This window comes from Myotis lucifugus, unplaced genomic scaffold (genome assembly GCF_000147115.1).
Source record: "Myotis lucifugus unplaced genomic scaffold, Myoluc2.0 scaffold_400, whole genome shotgun sequence".
NCBI classification, from domain to species: Eukaryota; Metazoa; Chordata; class Mammalia; order Chiroptera; family Vespertilionidae; genus Myotis; species Myotis lucifugus.
In genome coordinates, this window is record NW_005871448.1 from 257,703 (window position 1) to 280,668 (window position 22,966).

At 44.1% G+C, this 22,966-nt stretch overlaps 1 protein-coding gene across 6 annotated transcripts in view; it reads left to right on the forward strand.

The window, feature by feature from the left end:
• Positions 1–22,886: 22,886 nt before the first annotated feature.
• Positions 22,887–22,966, forward strand: part of SNX16 (sorting nexin 16) — a 26,133-nt gene continuing 26,053 nt past the window's right edge. For 5 of the 6 annotated variants that reach the window (XM_014467502.2, XM_014467506.2, XM_014467501.2 and 2 more), the window contains exon 1: positions 22,888–22,911. The gene's annotated coding sequence lies outside the window, so the exon portion shown is untranslated. Of the gene's footprint in view, positions 22,912–22,966 lie in introns of all 6 variants that reach the window. The other variant, XM_023743562.1, reaches the window with a different exon arrangement.

Sequence of the window (22,966 nt, forward strand, 5' to 3'; positions counted from 1 at the left end):
ATTTCTTAGGTTATATAATGAAGTCATTATTCCCAGAGAATAATTCCCTTTTCCAATTGCTTGAAAACACTGTCATAATAATTTGATTTAGATTGGAAAGAAACAATCATCATCTCTTTTCAATTAAGAGACATACTTTATTTTCCAATGCCTCCATTCTCTTCAGTTCTTCTAAAACTCATTACAAACCAAATAATTTTATTCAGACCATGTAGCTTCTGGGAACACAATCAAGGGTTATAGTATAATTGTGAAGTTTTAATGTCGTCTTTTATCTATTTCTTGGGGATATTTTACATTAAGGGGTAGAAACTCCAGCTTTTTAAAAATGTTTCCTTAAGGTAGCACATTTGTTATCAAAAGAAAACTAGACAAACTATGGCTTTTCTGCAGGATTAGTATGATATCACACTGTTAAAATATATTTTATAAGATGCAAATATATCAAGAAACAATGATGGTCAAAGAGAGCAATTAAAAGGAAGGGTTTTTTTAAGCTACATTACCAAGTATGTGGATTTTTAAAGTCAGCAAAATCAAAATGCATTCTTCTGAATATATATTTTTTGAAAGTTAAGCTATAATTTCAGAAGAAATGCTATTCTTCTAAAAATGCAGTAATCAAGCTGGACTTTGTAATAAGATGTTATAAGACATAGAAAGGCCAAAATAGGCTTATATTTTGAGGTAATATATTTAAATAAAATTTTGATGAAGGAAAGGAAAAAAGAATTTAACAATAATTTTTAGTTCCAAGAATTTTACCAACCACTTTACACATGTAGATGTATCATTTACTCTTTCAACAATCCAGAAAGGCTGCTAGCATTGCTTGTGTTTTATGGATGAAGAAACTGAGGCTGAAAAAGAATAGTCATTTACCCAAGATCACACAACTAGTTAGTGGCCGAGAATTTCAAACCAGATGTCAATCCAAAATCTTTCCTTTATTCACATGAGGGTTCTTTAATCTGCTTAGCTACAAGTTCCCTAGCTCAATCACATCCAAGTCAGCATTGAAAAGATGTAGGGATATATTGGTAGGCATATATCCAAATAGCCATTTTAGAGAGTAATTTACTAGTATCTATCAAAATTTTAAACAACAACAACAACAACAAAAGCATAACCTTTTCCCCAGTAACTCTCAGGAATCCATCCTATAAAAATGCTTGCTATGCACAGGTATGTCATTGCAACATTATCTATAATTTCAGTAACAACGAAAGAATAGGATCAACCTAATGCCCATGTATAGGGAATTATTTCAATATAATACAGTGTGCCCACACCAGAATTTTAATTAGTGATGTAAGTCTGATAAATCCACATGTACTTACATGAAAATATCTCTAAGATACATTTTTAAGAGTAAAAGCAAAATAGAATCTTACAAATAACATGATCTTAGGAGTTATGTTAAAATTAAAATAGATATATTTGGATGGATGAGTGGATAGATAGATAAATAGATAGATGATAGATAGATAGATAGATAGATAGATAGATGATAGATAGATAGATAGATAGATAGATGATAGATGACGTGACATATTGAGAAAGAGACCTTCAACCATCCAATGCTGTGTTTATTTTTCCCTTGTGACCTGATTTATCTTATTCCTACAAAACCAGCCTGTACCACAGGTCAGGACCAAGAATGAAATGTCCCCACATCCTCCTCACAATGTATCAGAGTCCAGGACTGAACCCACCATCTCATACTCATCACAGGCTCATCTAACATTTACCATTTTAAAGCACTTTCCCTTGAATTGCCTAACCTGGTCCTCACAACACCTGTAATCGGAGGATCCCAGAGCAGTTCAATGATAACAAAGTTACACGATTCTGTTACTTTCTGCTAGTGTGAACCATATTTATTCACTTGATGGGAACTGGTTGAGGGCTTACTGTAAGTCAGCTTCTCATAATAGCTGTTATCAGGGTAGAAAGACTAATTAAAATAGACAAAATCCTGCCCTGAATAAAGCAAGCAACCCGAGTGTATGCTCTGGGAGAGGTGGTGATTATGTGCACAAATAACATAATTTAAGGTAAAAAGTGAATAGGAGACATTAGAAAGGTGAAAACAGGTGCAACCATTGTAGTCTCAGTGACCTGCAAATCTTGAAACCTGGGGCTTCCTGTAAGATTCAAAACGCTTTCTTTGCTTAGTTACTCACAATGGTTCTTTCAAGACCTTACTGATCCTGTAACACCCTACTGTGCAGGGGATCACCGGCCACGCCTCAAAACGCTGGAGACAAGCCCCTCTGATCATCTGAGGGGATGCTCCACCTCTAGCTGTTTGTCTGGGAGAACTTTTAACCCCCCTGAGCCTCTGTGTGGTAAACTGTTTTTCCAAAGGCATAAAAGTAACTTCTCTCTCTCCACTCACCTTCAAAACACAATCATTCAAGTCTACCCATTTTGTGTTCTCCTCAGTCAATGAATAAAGTTAAATAATCATGGTATTGACATATGGGTATGGGTATTACAGTGCACAGATTGCTGTTCACATAAACTTAATAAATACTCACTAAACAAGCAATAAAGAAACAGCAATCAAGGCTCAACTACAACAAATCTGTGCACACAGTCCACACAGGGTTGCACCTAGAGTGCCCAGCTCAGGTGACTGGCAAGGCTGAGCCACTGGGCCCTACAGGACACCTACTACACAAGGCCACTCTACCAACTCCAGGAGACATAGCAGCTCTACCTAATACAAAGAAACAAACACAGGGAAGCAGCAAAAATGGGGAGACAAAGAAACATGACACAAATGAAAGAAATGGAAGCAAGAAAACCACTAGATACCATGGTAATGAGGTTACTCAAGGATCTTCATGAGAGCTTCAAGGGACTTAGTGAGACTTTCAAGGATCTTAGTGAGAATGTCAAGGACATGAAAAAGGGCCAGTCAGAAATTAAGCATACATTAACTGAAATAAAGAATAATTTACAGGGATTCAACAGCAGAGTAGAGGATTCTGAGAATCAAATCAATGATTTGGAATATAAGGAAGCAAAAACCACCCAATCAGAAGAGCAAAAAGAAAAAAGAATTCAAAAATATGAAGATAGTGTAAGGAGGTTCTGGGACAACTTCAAGCATACCAACATTCACGATATGTAGTTGCCAGAAGAAGGAGAGAGAGAACAAGATATTGAAAACCTATTTGAAGAAATAATGACAGAAAACTTCCCCTACCAGGTGAAAGAAATAGACTTACAAGTCCAGGAAGTACAGAGAGCCCCAACAGGAGGAACTTAAAGAGGCCCACACCAAGACACATCATAATTAAAATGCCAAGGGCTAAAGACAAAGAGAGAATCTTAAAAGCAGCAAGAGAAAAGCAGTTAGTTACCTACAAAGGAAGTGCCATATGACTATTAGCTGATTTCTCGACAGAAACTATGCAGGCCAGAAGGGAGTGGCAAGAAATATTCAAAGTGATGAATAGCAAGAACCTACAACCAAGATTACTTTATCCAGCAAAGCTATCATTTAGAATTGAAGGTCAGATAAAGAGCTTCACAGACAAGAAAAAGCTAAAGGAGTTCATCACCACCAAACCAATATCACATGAAATGTTGAAGGGTATTCTTTAAGAAGAAGAAGAAGGAGGAGAAGAAGAAGAGGGGAAAAAAAAGATTAAAAATATGAACAATAAAATGGCAATAAATACATAGCTATCAACAATTGAATCTAAAAATCAAAATAAATGAGCAAGAAATCTAATGAACAAAATAAACTGGTGAATAAAATAAAATCAGCAGCATGGAAGCATGGAACAGGCTGACAAATCTCAGAGGGAAGGAGGGGTGAGGAGAGATTAATCCAAGATCTTATATGCATATATGCATTACATATGGACACAGACAACAGCAGGGGAAGGCCTGGGGTGGGAACTGGGTGGATGGGGGAAAAGGAGGGGAAAAGAGAGACACCTGTAATAGTCTCAACAATAAAGTTTGTTTTTAATGTGATTCCGGTAAAAACAGATTTAGTGCAAATGAAAATAATCAGATAAGCTTTCCACAAGTTCCAGGCCTGCTCCCTAGGGAGTCACGTGGCTCCTCAGGTTCAAATCCCCATTGATCTTGAAAGAGCGACACTCCTTCCTACCATGCTCCTGCTGCCCAAGACAGCACTGAACACTCCTCACTGCTTAGGAAAGGACTCTGAATTCCCAGCCCAGGAGCTACCTGTATACCCTTCTCTTCCCCAAGGGCCTAGCAGACCAACTCCATTTGGTCCTGCATCCCTACGTACTCAAGTCCTCACCAAAGTCCAAGCCCCCATGTCACCACCTCATAATCAAACTGCTTTTTACATCCTCTAATGTGATCCAAACCCGTCATTTCTCCTTCTACCTCAGCCCCAGATCTGCACACGCCTGGTTCCCTCTCACTCTTCCGGCCTCACCTCAATGCTCATCTTCTCGAAGGTCCTCTCAGACCAGGCCGAGCAGTAGGTCTGATGCTGTGGGCTAGCATAGCACTCCATTCACAGCACTGGCTCAAGTGGCAGCTACAATTTGCTCTTTGTTTACTTGTTTATTATATATCTTTCCCAATAGACAGTTCCATAAGAGTCAGGGATAATACTAATGTCGCTCACCATCTGGCTCCACACCTGGTACGTGCTCAGTTAATATGCTGGATGAAATGGAAACAAATAAATACATAAACAGGATGTGCTGCTATGTGAGCAGAAACATAGGCGCTGCTCCACGTCCACCGCCACCTCCTTCATGCAGGTCAATGTCATCTCTTCACTGGCTGATGGAAACAACTTTTACCCAGTCTCCCAGCTTCTCCTGAGTCTGCTTTTATAAAAAAAAAATTATAAAAAGTGATTTGAAAAACAAATAATTTAAAACTTCTGTGCCCGAGAAGAAAGAAGTAGACCAACTTTCCCATTTCTCCCATTAAGTACAACTAAAACCCCGGACCCTGTATATGAAACAAATGGAGACAACTCTAAACGTGGAGAGAAGGCCAACCAGGGACACGGAGACCCACAGGACCACGAGGTGGCTGACAGTCTTTTTCTTTTCACCTCACGTGTCCGTTTTGCAGCTGAAGAACTGGCAACCCAGTGATGCCAAGAGATGCAAAAGGAGCCAAGTCAAAAGCCATACACCCTTGGAGGTTTCAGAGGGAGAAATATACGTGAAACTGGGAAGGGAAGCAGGAGCCAGAGAGAGGGGTTCAAGGGGAGGCCGAGCATGCCCTGTGTTTTCCCTCCCTCCTTCCACCCAGCACACCCGCTCTTCTCCACGAGATCTAGATTCCAGCTCTCCCTGCCCATTTCCACACCCACACTCACCCATCACCACCTGTCTGGACTGCACCACCAGGAATGAAGGTTATAAGAAGGGGCAGGAACGAGGGAGGAGAGTTAGATGCTGAGTTAGCTTCTTAGCTCCCAGTAAGTCCTCAAAGTGCCCGGGGAGAAAAGGAAGAGAAAAGGGGGCTGTCCATGGTGTGGAGGTTCAGACCTCAGCAGACTTTACGGGACTCATTGCGACTTACAAATTTACCACCACATTCAAAAAGATGGAGAAGTGTTATGAGAGACAGGAAAATGTAGAGTCGACTGGGAGAAGGAGAATTTAGTGACTTGCCAAACTGCAAAGAAGAAACGCAAGAGAAACTGCAAAGGTGTCAGTGTGATAACTGAACAAAGAAAAAGACGTAGTATTCTTGATTGCTGATAAATGATTACAACTAATTTTATGTAAATATTTTAAGATCTAGAAATTTTAAGCTGTATTAAATATACAATAAAATGTAAGAAAATTTAATTATAATTAAATATCAAGAAAAATCTAATTGAATACACTTTTTCCATTTCACTTCTTTTGTTTAACTTCTTTAATTTTAGAGAGAGATTTGTTGTTCCACTTATTCAGGCATTTATTGGTTGCTTCTTATACGTGCCCTGACCTGAAATTGAACCTGCAACCTTGGCGTATTAGGACAATGCTCTAACCAACTGAGCTACCCAGCCAGGGACTTACATTTCACTTTTAAGGTCCAAATTAGTGCTGAAACTGGGTGTACTAGGAGACAAGAGGAACCTTGAAATGAGCATTTTAAATATAAATTCATTACTATATGTAATATCTTTAGCATATTTAATTCTGGATTTTTTGAATTCTCAAAAAAATCTTTGGATAATATTTGGTTGTGTTACTATCAATCTATAAACCTCAGAAACCATATTAAGTGACCTATGTAATATCAATATCTTTTATTTTGCTGTCCAATGCATTTCTTGTAGAGCTACTTCAAATTTTTTCTTTAAAAATATATACCTGTGAAATGCTAGATTTTGCCACAAGGTGGCTCTTCTAAATTAACCATCACATGAGCAGCTTTGAAGAAAACAGTTTCCATCGAGAATATATATTATCTCTTGCGTGTTCTTTTAAAGTAAATGCTATTGAGATAAAGCCAGTTTGGGAAAAAAGAGAAAAAAATCTAAGCACAATATAATATATACAACTAAATGCTCTCTCAGTATTTTGTGCACATGTGTGTGTAACAGGGAGAGAGAGACAGTCAGAGAAAGAGAGGGAAAGAGAGGCTGCTACAATAGCTGCCTGTGTAGAAGATACTCAGGCTTCTGAGCAACTGTAGCAGAATGTGGTACTTTAAGGCACCTCCTACCTGAAAGGCACCCAATCAGGTTCTCTCAGCGCTTCCTGGAAACCCAGGATTGCTCCATTTTCATTGGCACAGGTGTGTGTACCCCATTCAATGTGGATGCCGGGTGGAATATAAAATCATTTGAAATCATTCATTTAAGGGATATCTTGACTAGCATTTACAGGAATCCCGAAAAGTAAAGCATTCATTCATTCATTCGACAAAAATATATTGGCCCTGACAGTATTCCAGACATTGCAATAGACACCCAGCAGAGCACAGCCCCCGGGGCCAGGTTGTCTAGGTTGCCATGCTGGTTCCGCCCCTTCCTGTCTGTGTCATCTTGGATAAATACTTAACTTATTGTGCCTAGATTTCCTCTTGTGTGAAGTGGGTATAGTAATACAGGTTTCATGAGGATCAAATAACACACTATAAGTAAAAATTATAGAGGAGTGCTTGCTATGTTTAAGTGCCTGATAAGTGTTTGCTATTATTACGAGGCACTGTAGCAGATATAAATCACATCAGCAAATTCCTTGGCACTTCTCCCATCAAAACGTGGAATCTAGCCCTGGCCGGAGGGGCTCAGTTGATTGAGCACTGTCCTGTGCACCAGAAGGTTGTGGGTGCGATCCCCAGTAGGAAACGTGCAGGGGGGAGCCGATCAATGTTTCGATGTTGAGCTCTCACATAGATGTCTCTCTCTATATATGTGTGTGTGTGTGTGTGTGTGTGTGTGTGTGTGTGTGTGTGTGTGTTGAAGTCTAATTGTTTGTGTGTGTGTGTGTGTGTGTGTGTGTGTGTACTGAAGTCTAATTGCTTTTCTTTAGCTATCAGCTTACCTTCATGAGGCATTCCCAACAAGCAGGATGCAGTGGCTGCCAAGGCTGGTTTTAAAAAAGCTCGTGGTCCTCTCTTTCCTAGGATGCTCACCCTTGGAGCCCAGTCCCCACCACCACGTTGTGAGAAAACAAGGAACAGGACATAGGAAAGGCCATGTGGAGGTGTCTGACCTACAGCCCCAACTAAGGTTCCAGGCACCAGTGAGTGCCCACTGGCAGACCTGAGTGTGAGTGCATCACGGTGACTCCAGGCCCCACCTGCACACCGCCCAGGTGTCGCTCAGCAGAGCAGAGCTGAAGCCTGCTCACACTGCAAATGCACGAGCAAAATGAACATTACTGCTTTAAGTCACTAAGTTCTGTCACCATTAGTCATTCATCAATAGGTAACAAGAACGCACTGTAACCCATAAAAAGAAGACCTACGTTCCTCCTTCTAAGAGTAATTTAGCCCAATAGGCAGGGATGTATGATTTACTCGGAGAAATCCTGGGCTCTGGAGTCAGGCAGCCCCGAATCCCAGGCCTCCGTTTACTGCCAAACACCTCCTTGAACTCGCTCCTGTCTGGGAAATCGGGAGAACACTCCCCTCTAAGCACTGCTCCATACCCGTCACCACCTTCCTTGAGTCTTGCGTCTCTCCTATTTATTCTGGACACTCAGACAGAGCAATCTGTCTGAAATGCAAACCTGACCCTGGGTCCTTTTCCCTGTCTCCCTGTTGCCCATTCCCAAGAGTAAATGGCTAAGCCCCTCAGCCTTGCTTTCAAGACTCTGTGGTCTTCCTTCGCCTCCTCTGCTCCTCCCAGACTCTATGCCTTGTGGTATTTGCTCTGTGAACTTTTCCTACTTCGTTTCTTACACTTCCTTCTGAAATCCAAACAGTTCCCAAGGGTCCCATGGAGTCCAGTCTCTACATGGGGTTCTAGCCACAGAAATGTCAGCCTTGTGCCTAAAAGCTTGAAGGACGGGGTAGATCTTAACTATGAGGGTCTCAAAGAGGTGACACAGGAGCATCGCACAGAATTTCACAGAAAGCCACCTGAGCTGAGCATCCTCTTTAGACAACGCTCCTGCCCTGAAGGGTCCCACTCTGAGCAGCTGGCGTTGCTCTTTCTCCATCCCGTTCTCTTACAGTCACATAGCTGCGCTCTTCCCTCTACCCCGTCCGTCCCTACCAGTACCACTCCTGCTCCCAGGCTTCCACTCCAGCCCCGGAGCCAAGGCAACCCATGCCAGCATGGTCTGAGACAGCCAGAGAACCCTGGGCTCCTGGGCTCCTCCCATTCCTCGGGAGGGAAGCAGCGTCCAGGAGCCTGCTGAGGAAGGCAGTCTCCGCTCCCTCGCAGTTGCATTCCTTACTTAAAACAAAAAGCAGCTCATTACTAGATTGTGCAGAAGACCTATCAGCAAGCTTCACCTCTGCGCCTTAAAGTCAAGGGTGTATGGAAAGTTGCAGAGACCCATATATTCATGTTTTGCCCCTAACACACCTGCCTCTCCCATGCTGTTTTTCACCTCCAGACCTGAGAAGATACTGTCTTGCCTGGAATGCCTGCCCTCCTCCCACTTGCAATCCCCATTCCCTTCACCTGCCTAACTTTTAACCACCCTTCAGGTCTGAATTTAGCTGTCCTTGCCGCCAGGGAATCATCACTGGGTTGGCACCCCTCCTGTGTGTAAACGCCCGCCAATTACAGGGCTTACTCCGCTGTATTGTCATTGTCTGTTTGCTCTGTCTCCTTCCAACGACGCTGTGAATACCATGAGAGCAATAACGAATTCTGATTTGATTACCACGCTATCTCTCAGTTCACTGTGTGGCGACCATAAGTGCTCAATAAATATCTGCTGTTGGTGAAAGAATAAATGAGGTAACATGAAAAGTGACGAGCAGAAAACCTGACACTCAACCCACAACTCCAAGCAAAGCACCTCTCTTTCCTCTATGCTGATCGGGTACCCTGTGGAGAGATCCATCCTAGGGTCTAGAACACTTTCCTACTCATTGCTTTGAATGCCCGTCTCTACTTAACTGCTGGCCGAGGTCGGTAAGCATAAAGTGTTTATTTTTTAATGGCCAGCATGTGGAATTATTCATCACACACACAAGATATTCAAGGAATGTGGGCTGCCTGAGTGAATGGGAAGATAAACATGGAAACAATTCCAATACAGAGTGATCAAGACCAAGATGAACACAATGGACAAATGGAGGCCGAGAGGAAGAAATGCCAGCTCAGCTTGGGAAAGTGCCGAAAAACCACATGAAGGAGGTAAAATGTGACCTTTTATGAATGGAGTCTTTCAAAGGATAAGGAAGAAACCATGTGGACCAAGGAAAGGAGGCATTTCACACTCATGACAAGGGGACTAAAGAGAGAGAGAAAGTTAGGAATGATGAGGCTAGCGTGGTAGGCAGGGGCCAGATCATAAAGGTCCTTGGGTACTGGCTGCCTGGCTAAAGGGACTGTTGCATTTTATCTCATAAGTGACTGTGCAAGAATAGATGATTCTGAGCAGGTGGTTATAGTGCATGTGGATTTCTGTTCCAGAATGCCCACTCTAATAGCAAAAGTGGAAAATGAATGTCTGGGGTCAAGGAGACTGATCTGGGGCTAACCTTACTGGTCCAGGGCAATGCAGGTGAATGCCTGGAGGAAGGCTTGTAGTGATGATGGAAACGTTTTGAAACATATAAAACAGTTGGCAGAGACTGCTTCTGACAGGCGTAAGGAATGGAGAGAAAAATTCAGTTTTCTGCTTTGGGTGATCTGGTTGGTAGGAATCCCACCACCAACCATCGCAGAGAGGGGAAGGGAACATCAGGGTAGACAGGAGACACGATGCCTTTAAAGCGCTGGCAGAACATTCAAGAAGGAAGATTCAACCAGCTATTGGAAATAAGCCCGAGACATCTGCTCCTTCCTTTTCTGTTCCACAGAGTGCGTCTCTTCACTTCTAGGGACGGGGAACCTGCGGGTGGGGGTCAACTTGACCATCTCTCAGCAGGACTGCTGTCCACAGGCAGATGCTCCCCTCCACTCAGCAGCCATGGGGAAGCCGGTGCTCTCCCTCCTCCACCATCTGCACTAGACACTGACCTCACTTTCCTCAAATGAAGACAGACCCCAGTGGAAGTACAAGCTGATCCTCTGGACCAGGGGTCCTCAAACTTTTTAAACAGGGGGCCAGTTCACTGTCCCTCAGACCGTTGGAGGGCCGGACTATAGTTTAAAAAAAAACTATGAACAAATTCCTATGCACACTGCACTTATCTTATTTTGAAGTAAAAAAAAAATGGGAACAAATACAATATTTGTATTTGCATGTGGCCCACGGGCTGTAGTTTGAGGACCCCTGCTCTGGACAAAGAATTCTTCAGAACCACCCCAACCTTTGTAAAACCTGTCCATCTTTACCTGTTAAGTGGAACACCATCCAAGCTCTTCTGCCTCCTGCCTGGGGTTTGCATATGTCCCCAGCACGGATCACCTCTCATCAGGTCATTAACTCCTTACAGAGAACATTATGGACTGTTTTCCAGCATCCATGTTCCATTCTCTCTTCCTAAGATCATCCAGATCTGTGTTGAGATACACACAGCACCCCCCACACAACTGTGTACTCTGGTCAAGCTGATTCAGAGTCTCCTACCTCAGGGGTAGACCTTGGCTGACTTAAGCCAGCAAAGATGTTGCATTCTGCTGGCCACAGTCACTGGTGGATCACTGGGCATGTGACTTACACGGTCCATTGATATTGAGATGGAAATTTTTTTTCCCACAAGGAAACGTATATACTTGATTAGTCCTGGCGACCGTCCTATACAGTACGTCTGATTAGTTTAGTACCACAGGAAACAGAACCTTTAATCCATCATGTCTGTCCTTCTTCTGGCTTTTCTCATAACTGTGCCAACACATATTCTTATTGATGTTTCAGCAAGTGTGAGCCATGCTTTCTATTATTTATACCCCCAAGTCAGACTCGCTCCTGATCTGGCATTTCACGTGCAATGAGGGAATGAGAGAAGCAGGGGGCAGTGGGCACCCCAGGCTGAGGAGCTGTCATTGGACAATGAGGTTGAGAAATGGCTGGTTAATCCCTTAGCTGCTGTGATGGGAAAGGAAGTCTCTCCTCACAAACGCTGCATTCCCCGGAAGGACACGCCGTGCACCTCGGTGTGACCTGGTGATGCTGCTGACCGCCCAGCTCCCCGACCGGGCGCCCCGCAATAAGAACTCTGGAGAAGACTACTGGCTACAGCTACACGTGCACTGTGTCCTCAGAACACAGAGGGCTTAGCAGCTTGTTTTCAGCTTTGGGATTTGGCTGCCATAGGAGATAAATCTCATTTACCATCCAGTTGCACATATTTATCTCTATATAAATCTTTATCTATATCCACAGCCATATACATAGCCATACCTATACCTATATCTATATCCATACACATGCTATATCTATACATATATATATATACCTATGTGTATAGATACAGATATAGGTATATATCTGTATCTGTCTATGTATAAGTCTATATATCCAACTGTATACATATCAGTATGTTGTGACATTGGGGTTGTTGTAGCAATTAAGTGAATTAATATATGTAGGTACTCAATGAAAATGTGTTGAATGAATGAAAAGTGTCTGCAACATTTTAGGGTCTCAATAAAGGCTAGATATTATTATTATTTGTATGTATTGTGTAAAGGTAGTATCAACAGACAGCCCCAACAGAAGCTCGCTTATCAATAAGGAAATGTCTGACCTCAGACAAGTTCAAGTCCAGAAGCAGAGCAGACCCAGTAACATCAAAGGCTCAGTGATATCATCAAGACCCTGACCCCTTCCCTCTGCCGCCCTTGCACGGGCTTCTTCCCAAATCGGTGCCCTTGCAGTGACAAGGCGACTGCAAAGGCGATCGGGACTGGGCCTCCTTGTCATACCGTGATGAGAAGGAGAGAAGATTCCTCCGAGCCAGGAATCAAGGCCTTCCCTTTGCTTGTTCTTTCTGTGGACCCCTCACTTCACTCACCTCCGGGCAAGCAGCCAAAACTGACCCTGTCCAATTTAAGAATAAAGAAATATTTTTTAAAGATATTAACTAGGTCACAGAACCTGTGGGAAGCTTGGGGACAGTGAGGCCAGGAACAAGGCCCAGAAGCAAACCATAAACCAGCCTGTGGATATGACTACCACTGAGCCAGAGCCTGACCTGCACCGCCGGCATGGCAGGCTCTGGAGAGGAGCCAGGCAGCGACGCCTCTGCAGGCACCCGGGCCCCGCCCCGCCAGGAGGCTGACAAGGCAAATGCAGGGCAATCTGGAATTTTATACTGGGACATGGGTTCCAACTTCTCGCCAGGACTCCGAGGACAGGAATTCCTGAGACAGAAAGAGATTCAGAAAGCTGGCAGCCAGTAAGGACCACTGCAGGGCGGTCCCAGGAGGCTCTGCGGGCTCAGAACCCACACAGGGTGGTGCTGGGGGGAGGGAGGGGCGTGAACTCTGTGGGCTCAGGACCCACACAGGGTGGTGCTGGGGGGGGTGAACTCTGTGGGCTCAGGACCCACACAGGGTGGTGCTGGGGGGGGGTGAACTCTGTGGGCTCAGGACCCACACAGGGTGGTGCTGGGGGGGGTGAACTCTGTGAGCTCAGGACCCACACAGGGTGGTGCTGGGGGGGTGAACTCTGTGGGCTCAGGACCCACACAGGGTGGTGCTGGGGGGGCAACGGGGACTCAATGGGCAGCAGACTGCAGGGTCTCTGGTTCAGTGGAGGGAAGTGGCATCCCTGGAAGAGCTCCAGCTGCATCTGGGGTGTCAGAGTGACTCAGAGACACTGACATCTCATCTCTGAGAGGAAGGGCTGGTGGACAGCTGTCGAGGCAGCATGATGAGGAGTGACTGCGGGTCATGCAGCAACAGTGACAGGGAGCACTAACCAGACAGGACCACCCCCCCGCCCCCCAACACAGATGTCCCTCAGGGACTCCAAGAATATACAGGGAAAGGAAAATCTACAAGAGACTAGAATTCCTTAATGTGAAGTAAGTGCTTGAAACTAGCAAGATTTGGGTATTATTGTTAAAATCTAATGTCCCAGAGCCATATGGGTCACATATGCGACTAGAGAAACATCTGGCATCTGATTTCCTGGAATCGGAGCTCTAGGGAGAAGGAAGTGGGAGCGCATTGCTAACTAGTTTCCCTTTTCCTCCTACAGAGCACGAGGCCGCCTTCCTGGCGCGCTCTGCCTCCTGATTTCTGCAAAGCTGTTGTCTTCTGGGAGCTCAAATCCCAGCACTCAGGACATTCTCAGGAAGTCTGACCTGATGCCCCAATGTGTGACTGCTGTGCATCCCCTCCCAGCCACTCTGATCACACTACTTCAAGGACATGATCCTAACTCAACTCTTCAAAACGTACTCTTATGTTTATAGTCTGTCCCTGCATAGACTTTCACCAGAATGTGAGTGCCATGAGAAGGGTGGGTTTGCTTTCGTTGCTAGGAATTAATTCCTGTCGGCTTAAAGCAGTAACTGGCACATCTGGTAGGCACTCAGCAAATATTTGTTGAATGAGTATGAAGGCGTGGGTCCTCACATAAAAGTTAACTTTGTCTCTCGTTATTAAGCAGTCTCCGCATAAAATCGTCTACACCTTTTTTGCCTGGATGCACCCCACGCTTCCCCTCCAGACACACACTTCACCTGGTTAACTCCTTCCCAGTCCTTGCGGTCATGCAGCCATCTCCTTTTTCAACAGGAAGATGGAAGACTCGAGACATCAGAACCAACACCAGAGAGCAGCTCGGATAACAAGAGAAGCTGAGGGTGGAACAGGCACAGGATAGCATCCACTTATCAAAACAAATTCTTTTAGGAGCCAAACTCGGATGCACAACTTATCCTACAGCTGGGTAACAGTCCAAAAGAAAGAAAAAAGAAATGGAATCCTTTGGGTTAAAAGGGGGGGAAGGAACCCAGGAGCCCCTGGAACTAAGGGTAAAGACTTCGTTTCAACCCATGTCCTGCGAGGTGGTTCTTTGCAACGACAGAGAACTCATGGTGGAGTAGAAATCTGAGCCTGGGCTTCGCGGACCGACAGGGCTGGCCTTGAGCCCCAACCTTGCCGGCCCAGATAACCTCCCAGAGAATCACTTTCCACTTAGAAAGGACAATGTAATCAGCCTCTCAGAGGCTCAACGAGAAAGTATCAATAAAATTTTAGCACCCGTCTCATGGGATTATTGCGAGGATTAAGTAAATCAGTGCACCTAAAATCAGTAGTGCAGTTCTCTGCTCAAGTCAACTACTATTCATTCATTCAACAATGATCTACATACACATTATTAATATTGTCTATCTTTTTACAGTAGTTCAACTACTCCGTTGATTCAACAGATAATCATAACTATTGTTCATTTTGCCAGGCACTGTACTAAGCACATAACAAGCATGACCCTTTTTCTTTTTCACAGTAACCCTATGAGGAAGGACTGTTATTTTTCCACATCATAGATGAAAAGAAGACAGATGTAATCCGAACAAAAGAGCAGAGGTAACCCGGATGAATTAAGCCGTCCCTGAGAGCTAGCAAGCTCGCGGCCAGGAGGAGCAGGAATCCTGGAACGAAGACCTGCTACTTCTTCCAAGGCTACATTTTCCCCTGAAAACTTTGTTTTGGGAAGGGTCTCTTGCACACTAGGATGCTGAAACTTGGCACTTGGACCTCAGAAGACAGAATTCCTGCTCCACGTTTACACCAGGTGTTGGAGCACATCGAACTTAATTAAGACGAGACTTAACGGTACAATAATAATCCCAGGTTCATCGGTCTGTTTAATTTCAGGAGTTTCGCTTTTTTGCCTTTTTTGTGGTCATTTCACTTTTGCTCTGCCTAATGCCTTTTATAGATCTGACCATTGCTAACCAGGCTGTGATGTTTGTTCGATTATCTGCTTCAGGCTTCAAATGATACACATAAACTCACAAAACATTAGCTCTGAAGTGGACCTTAGAAACCACCTTTCTAGTCCGGTGGTTTACAAATGACTCTGAGTAAATGAAAGACCCCTTTCTCTTTAACCAGGGATGGCTCACTTTATTTGTTGCATAGAATGAGCTCCACTTAATGTTTCTTTGACACCAAATTCACCGGAGAATGTGCGTGTGTGCATGCGTGTGTGTTCATATTGAACCATCAAGCTGACCCAGTAAGAAAGCTTTAATAACTCACTGCCATTCATTTATTCACTCACTTTAGGCTCAGCACAGGCCAGAAGCTCTGCCAGTCAGTGGCGAAGAAGAAAAGACACAGTCTCTGCCTCAAGAAAAGCGAGGTCTAGTCAGGAAGGCAGACACGAGGACAAACACGAAGGACAGGAGCCAGGCCACGGCAGAAGCTTGCGGGGGGTGGGGGGGGGGGGACTGTGAGGACATGCGGGGGGAGGGGAATCAGACAAGCTTCGTGAGAGAAGGTCACTCACAGCAGAGCCTCAGGTACAGGATGGGAGAAGTAGTTCCAGGCAAAAGAACAGCAAATACTAGCAGGAGAGAAAAATGAAGGGCTCAGAATGGGAAAGAACTGACATGGCTGGACTCGGAGATTCATTGCATGTGACAGGTACTCAATAAATAGCAGGTTAATTGATTAACTAATTAATTAATCTGGAGGAAATAGACTATAAAAGTCAGTTCATGAAAGGACACAGAGGCCTACTCAAAAAAATGTGGATTTTATTCTCTAAACTAGGAGTTGAAAATGCAAATGTCTACATGGATCCATGGGAAATGTTAGTAAGTAGAGTGGGCCAGGTGTAAAACAGATAGTCATTTGGGGACTATGCAGGTGCCATGAAATTACTGTCAGCACACGATGTGTGACAGGTGATCCTGGCCCTCAGACTGCACACGTACGCAGTACTCACAGTACAGCGTGATGCCTGCCTCCACTCACGACCCAAATACAATGTGATCACAGAGAAGGGGCTCACCGTCTTCCGTCGCAGGAAATCAGGAAGGTGTTACTGATGAGATTGTATTTGAGATGGACTTGAGGAAAGAGTAGGAGCTCATCTCTCTATTTCCAGTTACATCTGAACATCTCTCAATCCAATCAGGTTGGTCACCACATGGCCCCACAACACCCCACACTCTTTCATGTCCTCTCTCAAGTCTTGGACTTTGTGAGGTGTGCCCCACCTCCCTCGTTTTACTTACCCAATTCCTATCACCCTTAACGGCCCTCCTCGTGCATCAAAGCCATCAAATGCTCATTGAGAATGCACCAGGGGCACACGGCTCCTGAAAGGCTGACAGACATTCGGGACACAGCAGGGCAGAAGAGCTTGGGAAGGCTGTCTTACTGGGTGTGGTGAGCAGCTTTCCAGTGTGGGAGTCAAGGATGCATTCATTGGCTCTGTGACTAGAGCAGATCTTCTTGCCTGTTTTCCTTAGTCGTCTTTGCTCTAAAAGGGAGCCTCATCCCCAGGATCATTATAGTTCCTTTGAGTTCTAAGATTATAAGTGTCATTTTGTGAAGAAATTTGATATCTTTGTTATCTTTCCCGTAGGATTTCTCCGCATGCTTTCAAAAAGTTCCTTAATCATGAATCAAAGTAGCCGGATTGAAGAATGTCTTCTCTGCACCATTATAAAGGCCATCTAATTCCTACCCAGGACTTAGGAAATTATATAGGTCACATGTCCATTGCAATAAAGTTGGCTTTCCTGTTGCCCTGTTGTTACATTGGTCACCTCCCGTAACCTAAGAGTAGATCATGTGGCTCCTTCTCTGAAGTCTTACAATTCATGGCAGTGAGGAAATGAAGTACAGGGGACACACAGACCCCAGATGTTAGGATAATAGAAACACTGTCTATGGAAACCAATATACATAAATTGAGGAATCTATGAAATGATACCAAAATAATAATTGAAAAAGTTTTTTTTATGTTATTTTATTCATAAATCATTGAGAAGAAATTTTTTGTATTTTATCAGCTTTTACAACTCCTTTCCAGTTTGCCTCATTCCAACTTGCTATTTCAGTTGTACTTTTGGTTATAAGCAAAAGAAGCAACTCTGGCTGGATTTAAGCCGAAAGCAAATCCACTGATAGAACACCAGGGTATCTCAAGAACTCCAAGAAATAGTACAGGAATGGGGAAGGACCAAATCTACACCAGGGACCTCCGCAGTGGACATTGCGGAACTTCTCACCACAGAATCTCCTTAGTCTGACCCCAGCTCCTGGGCCTTCCAAGCCCGTGTCTCCCCCCATCCCACCCCGTTTTAATTTCCTAGGAAAGAGCATCTTTGGACACAGCATGGGTCAAATGTCCTCCATGGACACAATCATCTATGACATTTAAAAAAATGTGTTAGCCTGGCTGGTGTGACTCAGTGGTTGAGCGTCAAACTATGAACCAGGAGATCATGGTTCAATTCCCGATCATGGCACATGCCCGGGTTATAGGCTTGATCCCCAGTGTGGGGCCTGCGGGAGGCAGCCAATCAAAGATTCTTTCTCATCATTGATGTTTCTATCTCTCTATCCCTCTCCCTTCCTCTCTGAAATCAATAAATATATATATTTTAAAAACATGTGTTATAAGAGTGGCATATTATAAACATGGCCTCAAGGACCAGTTCCAGAGAAGGGGGATGCACTGGGGTCTAGGAAGCCACCTCAGGAGATGACTGCCTATTGCACATACTTTTTTCTGCTGTGGTGTGTTTTTCACCCTTATTTCTTCTCCTACAGCCCCTCTTCCCCAGTTACCAATATCTATATATCATTGTATAAAACTGTATCTTGAGTGGGCTTAAAATGTCCTGTTAGGTGTATATATTTTATATAAAATTAAAATAATGGAAGGGCAGAAAAATGGTCTTTTGTTATGCTACAAATTTAAATGTATATAATTTAATTTGTGTGCACTGCGTAAAGGCGTCCAAGCTTAACATAATCCACACAAAGACACTAGGCATTAGATATGGTCTGTGATAATGTAACTTTTACTCTGACAACCACCAGGTATTCTTTCTTGATTATTAAAAATGTTCAGAAGCCCAGAAATAAACCCACGTCTATATGGTCATTGATTTACCACAAAGGAACCAAGAGTATACAATGGGGAAAGGACAATCTATATATATAAAACCCTAATGTGCAAATAGACCGAATGGCGAACAACCGAACAAGGGAACAACTGAACCAGTCACTATGACGTGTGCTGACCACCAGGGGGCGCGCGCGGAACATGGCGGGCGTCGGCAGCAGGTAGAAGAGCACGGAACATGGCGGGCATCGGACACAGCAGGATGTTGGAGCAGGTGAGCGGGGGAGCCAGACCAAGGTGGGTGCCGGTCGCTGTCATAGGGCCAAGAGCCTCTGGTGGTTACTGAAAATTCTTTGTTCCCATGTGCCACGGTCCTGCCCGGTGCTTGCACCTGCTGCCAGTGCTGGCCCCACTCACACCTGCTGCCGGCACCTAGTGCTAGTCTTGACCCCTCGGCGCCATGCCCGATCGCTCGGCGCAGTCAGTGGGTGCAAGCAGCAGCTACCAGCCCCGATTGCCCTGAGGGCTTCTCCACCTCACCCTGCTCCTGTAGGGCTATTGGGGCAGCAGCCACTGCTTGCACCCAGTGCTGGCGCCTGCCCCAATCGCTCCACACTGTCAGCGGGTATGAGCAGGGCCAGGGCCGTCAGCACGTGGGAGCTGCAGAAGTGGAAGCGGGGCTGCCTGCAGACAGGGGACCGGGGGCCGCAGTGGGAGGGCCCAGGCGGGGGTGTGGAGGATGGACCAAGACCCGCCCCTGTGCCCAACGCAGCCTCGCAGCCCACAGTTCCTTTCAAGGTGCACAAATTCATGCACTGGGCCCCTAGTCTCTTTAATAGTGTTTCAAAAACTGGACAGCCACATGCAAAAGAATGAAACTAGGTTACTATCACACACCATATTAAAGTTGACTCAAACTGGATTAAAGACTTGATTGTAAGACATGAAATCATGAAACTCCTAGAAGCTTCTTGACATAGGTATTGGCAATGGTTTTTTTGGATATGACTTCAAAGCAAATGCAACAAAAGAAAAAATAAACAAGTAGGCCTACATCAAACTGAAAAGCTACCACACAGCAAACGAAATCAACAACTGAAAAGGCAACCTACTAAATGGAAGAAAATATCTGCAAATCATATATCTCATAAGAGGTTAATATCCAAAACACGTTCAAAAAATAAAAATAGCAAAAAAGAAAAATCTGATTTAAAAATAAATTGAGCATTTGAATAGATATTTTTCCAAAGAAGCCATACAGGTGGTCAACAGATACATGAAAAGATGCTCAACATCATTAATCGTCATGGAAATGCAAATCAAAACCACAATAAGATATCTCCTCATACCTATTAGAATGGTTATTATCAAAAAGACAAGAAATAATAAGTGTTAGTGAGAACATAGGCAAAAGGAAATCCTTGTTTGTGCACTGTTGGTGGGATTGCAAATGGGCACAGCTACTATGGAAAACAGTATGGAAGTTCCTCAAAAAACTTAAAAAATAACTACATATGATCCAATATTCTCACTTCTGGGTATTTATTCAAAGAAAATAGAAATATTAATTCAAAAAGATATATGCACCCCATGTTCATTGCAGCATTATTTATAATAAACAATATGTGGAAACAACCTAAGTGTCCATCAAAGAATGAATGGATACAAAAATTTGATATAAATTTCATCTCATGATTTCCAAGACTTTGTTTTCATATCTTTTCCATTTATTGTCTATTATAAATAATGCTGCAATGAACATGGGGTGCATATATCTTTTCAAATTCATATTTTTATTTCCTTTGAATAAATACTCAGAAGTGAGAATAATGGATCATATGTAGTTATTTTTTAAGTTTTTTGAGGAACTTCCATACTGTTTTCCATAGTAGCTGTGCCCATTTGAAATTCCACCAACAGTGCACAAACAAGGATTTCCTTTTGTCTATGTTCTCACCAACACTTATTATTTCTTGTCTTTTTGATAATAACCATTCTAAGTGTCCATCAAAGGATAAATGGATAAAGGAATTGTCACACACACACACACACACACACACACACACACACTCACAATGAAATACTATGCAGCCATAAAAAATAATGAAATCTTGCCATATGTGACAACATGGATGGATTTTTGAGGGCATTATGCTAAGTGAAATAAGTTGGACAGAGAAAGATAAATACCAATACCATGTGATTTCACTTTTATGTGGAATTTAAAAAACAAAACAAAACACTAAGCTCATAGAAACAGAGAATAGATTGGTGTTTGCCAGAGGCAAGGTGCAGAGGGTGAGTGAAGTGAATGAAGGGGGTAAAAGGTACAACTTCCAGGTATAAGAGAATAAGTCCTGGGGGTGAGGTGTGCAGTGCACACATGAAAGTTGCTAAGACAGTAAATCTTAAATGTCCTTATCACATGAAAAAAATGCCTGTGGCTATGTGTGGTGACAAATGTTAACTAGACTTGCTATGATCAATTCCTAATATGTGCAAACATAGAATCCTTATGTTGTACACCTGAAACTAACATCCTATCTAATAAAAGGGTAATATGCAAATTGACCCTAACAGCAGAATGACTGGGAATGACTGGTCACTATGACACACACTGACCACCAGGGGGCAGACGCTCAATGCAGGAGCTGCCCCCTGGTGGCCAGTGCACTCCCACAGGGGGAGCTCTGCTCAGCCACAAGCCAGGCTGATGGCTGCCAGTACAGCGGTGGTGGTGGGAGCCTCTCCCGCCTCCTCAGCAGTGCTAAGGATGTCCGACTGCAGCTTAGGCCTGCTCCCCGCTGGCAAGTAGACATCCCCCGAGGGCTCCTAGGCTTCCAGAGGGATGTCTGATTGCCAGCTTAGGCCCAATCCCCCGGGGAGCAGGCCTAAGCCAGCAGGTGGTCATCCCCCGAGGGGTCCCAGACTGCGAGAGGGCACAGGCTGGGCTGAGGGACCCCCCAAGTGCACAAATTTTTGTGCACTGGGCCTCTAGTAATGTTATATGTCAATTACACCACAGTTTTTAAAACAATTTTAATTTTTAAAAAAGATGTTCAGTTCATTTTCTGAAAGTAAAATCTACACATTTACTAATAGCAGATATTCTGGTAGGTAAAGGACCCATATAGTATGTATATCCTGTATGCGCCTTTTAATAATCTGTGAAGAAAGTTCTTCTTGAACAATTTCAATGACCTTTTCGACATTGTTCTCTTCCTCCAGTGGTATCTGTACACTTTTACTTCTTGAAAGTTTAGTTTTCCTTGGCCTCTTTGATATTGGCCTAACAGGTTTTCCTCATCAGTTATCTTTTGCTACCACAAGTGATGGAAATGTTCTAAGGCTCATTTATCTTTTCTTTTCTCTCTATACCCTTATTCACTTACAGAACTCAGGGGTACAACTGCCACCAAGACCGCCAAACCTATCTCAAAAACTACCTCATGTTTTAGTCTACTGTTTCTATAGAATCCTCTTTGTATGTCTCATTCACACTTGAAGAGCAATGTTATCAACCCAAAACCATTACCATGCCACAAGCCAGATGATCTTCCTACGTTCATTATGTAATAACAACTATCAATCTTTTCCAGTCTTGGGAATATTACAAAGCCTTGGAAATCATTAGATGAAATTTGTATCAAATTGCACACTTGTAAGGATAACCAGACCTGTAGACTGGTCTGTATTTTGGTATCTGATTATCAAAGAACAATTTTCCGGAAAACCTTTCAGTTCTTCATACGTGCACGCCTCACAAGCCCAAGGCTGTATCACTTGAGCTGAAATTGCTTCCAATGGTAAAACAAACAAGCACTAAAGAATCTCAGTTCTCTGCCCAGGAAAACCTGTGAATTGTGTAGGACAAATAGGCTGCAGTGCAGAGCTGTTTCTTCCCACTCTCAGAATCGATTGTCATCCCTTAAAGCGCTGCTAAATCTGGAAAACCACCTATTACCTACCAGAACCAGCCCAAGCGGGTGAAGACTACAAGTCCCATGATGCAAAGCAGGGGCCCAGCCCACCGTTGGCCTCAGCTCCTCCAGGGAATGGTCGCCTTCTCATTCCTAGTCGGGCAAACCAGATCCCGAGCCCGAGTTTCTCTAAATGTATACGAATAAACCAGGGCAGAGGGAAAGAATTCTTACCACAAAACCAGGGTCAAGCCAGCTCCCAGAACCCTGGCCCAGCCCCTGTCCCCGCCTCTGGGGCGGGGCTCGTGTGACGTCGCTTCCGGGTGCGCGGTCGCCCCGCCCCTCGCTCCGCGGCGTGGGCTCCGGGCAGGCGGCAGGAGCGGGAGCGGCAGGCTGCGGGTCACGTGAGGACGCGCGCGGCGTGGGTGGGGACCGGGAGCCCGGCGCCGGAGGTCGGGG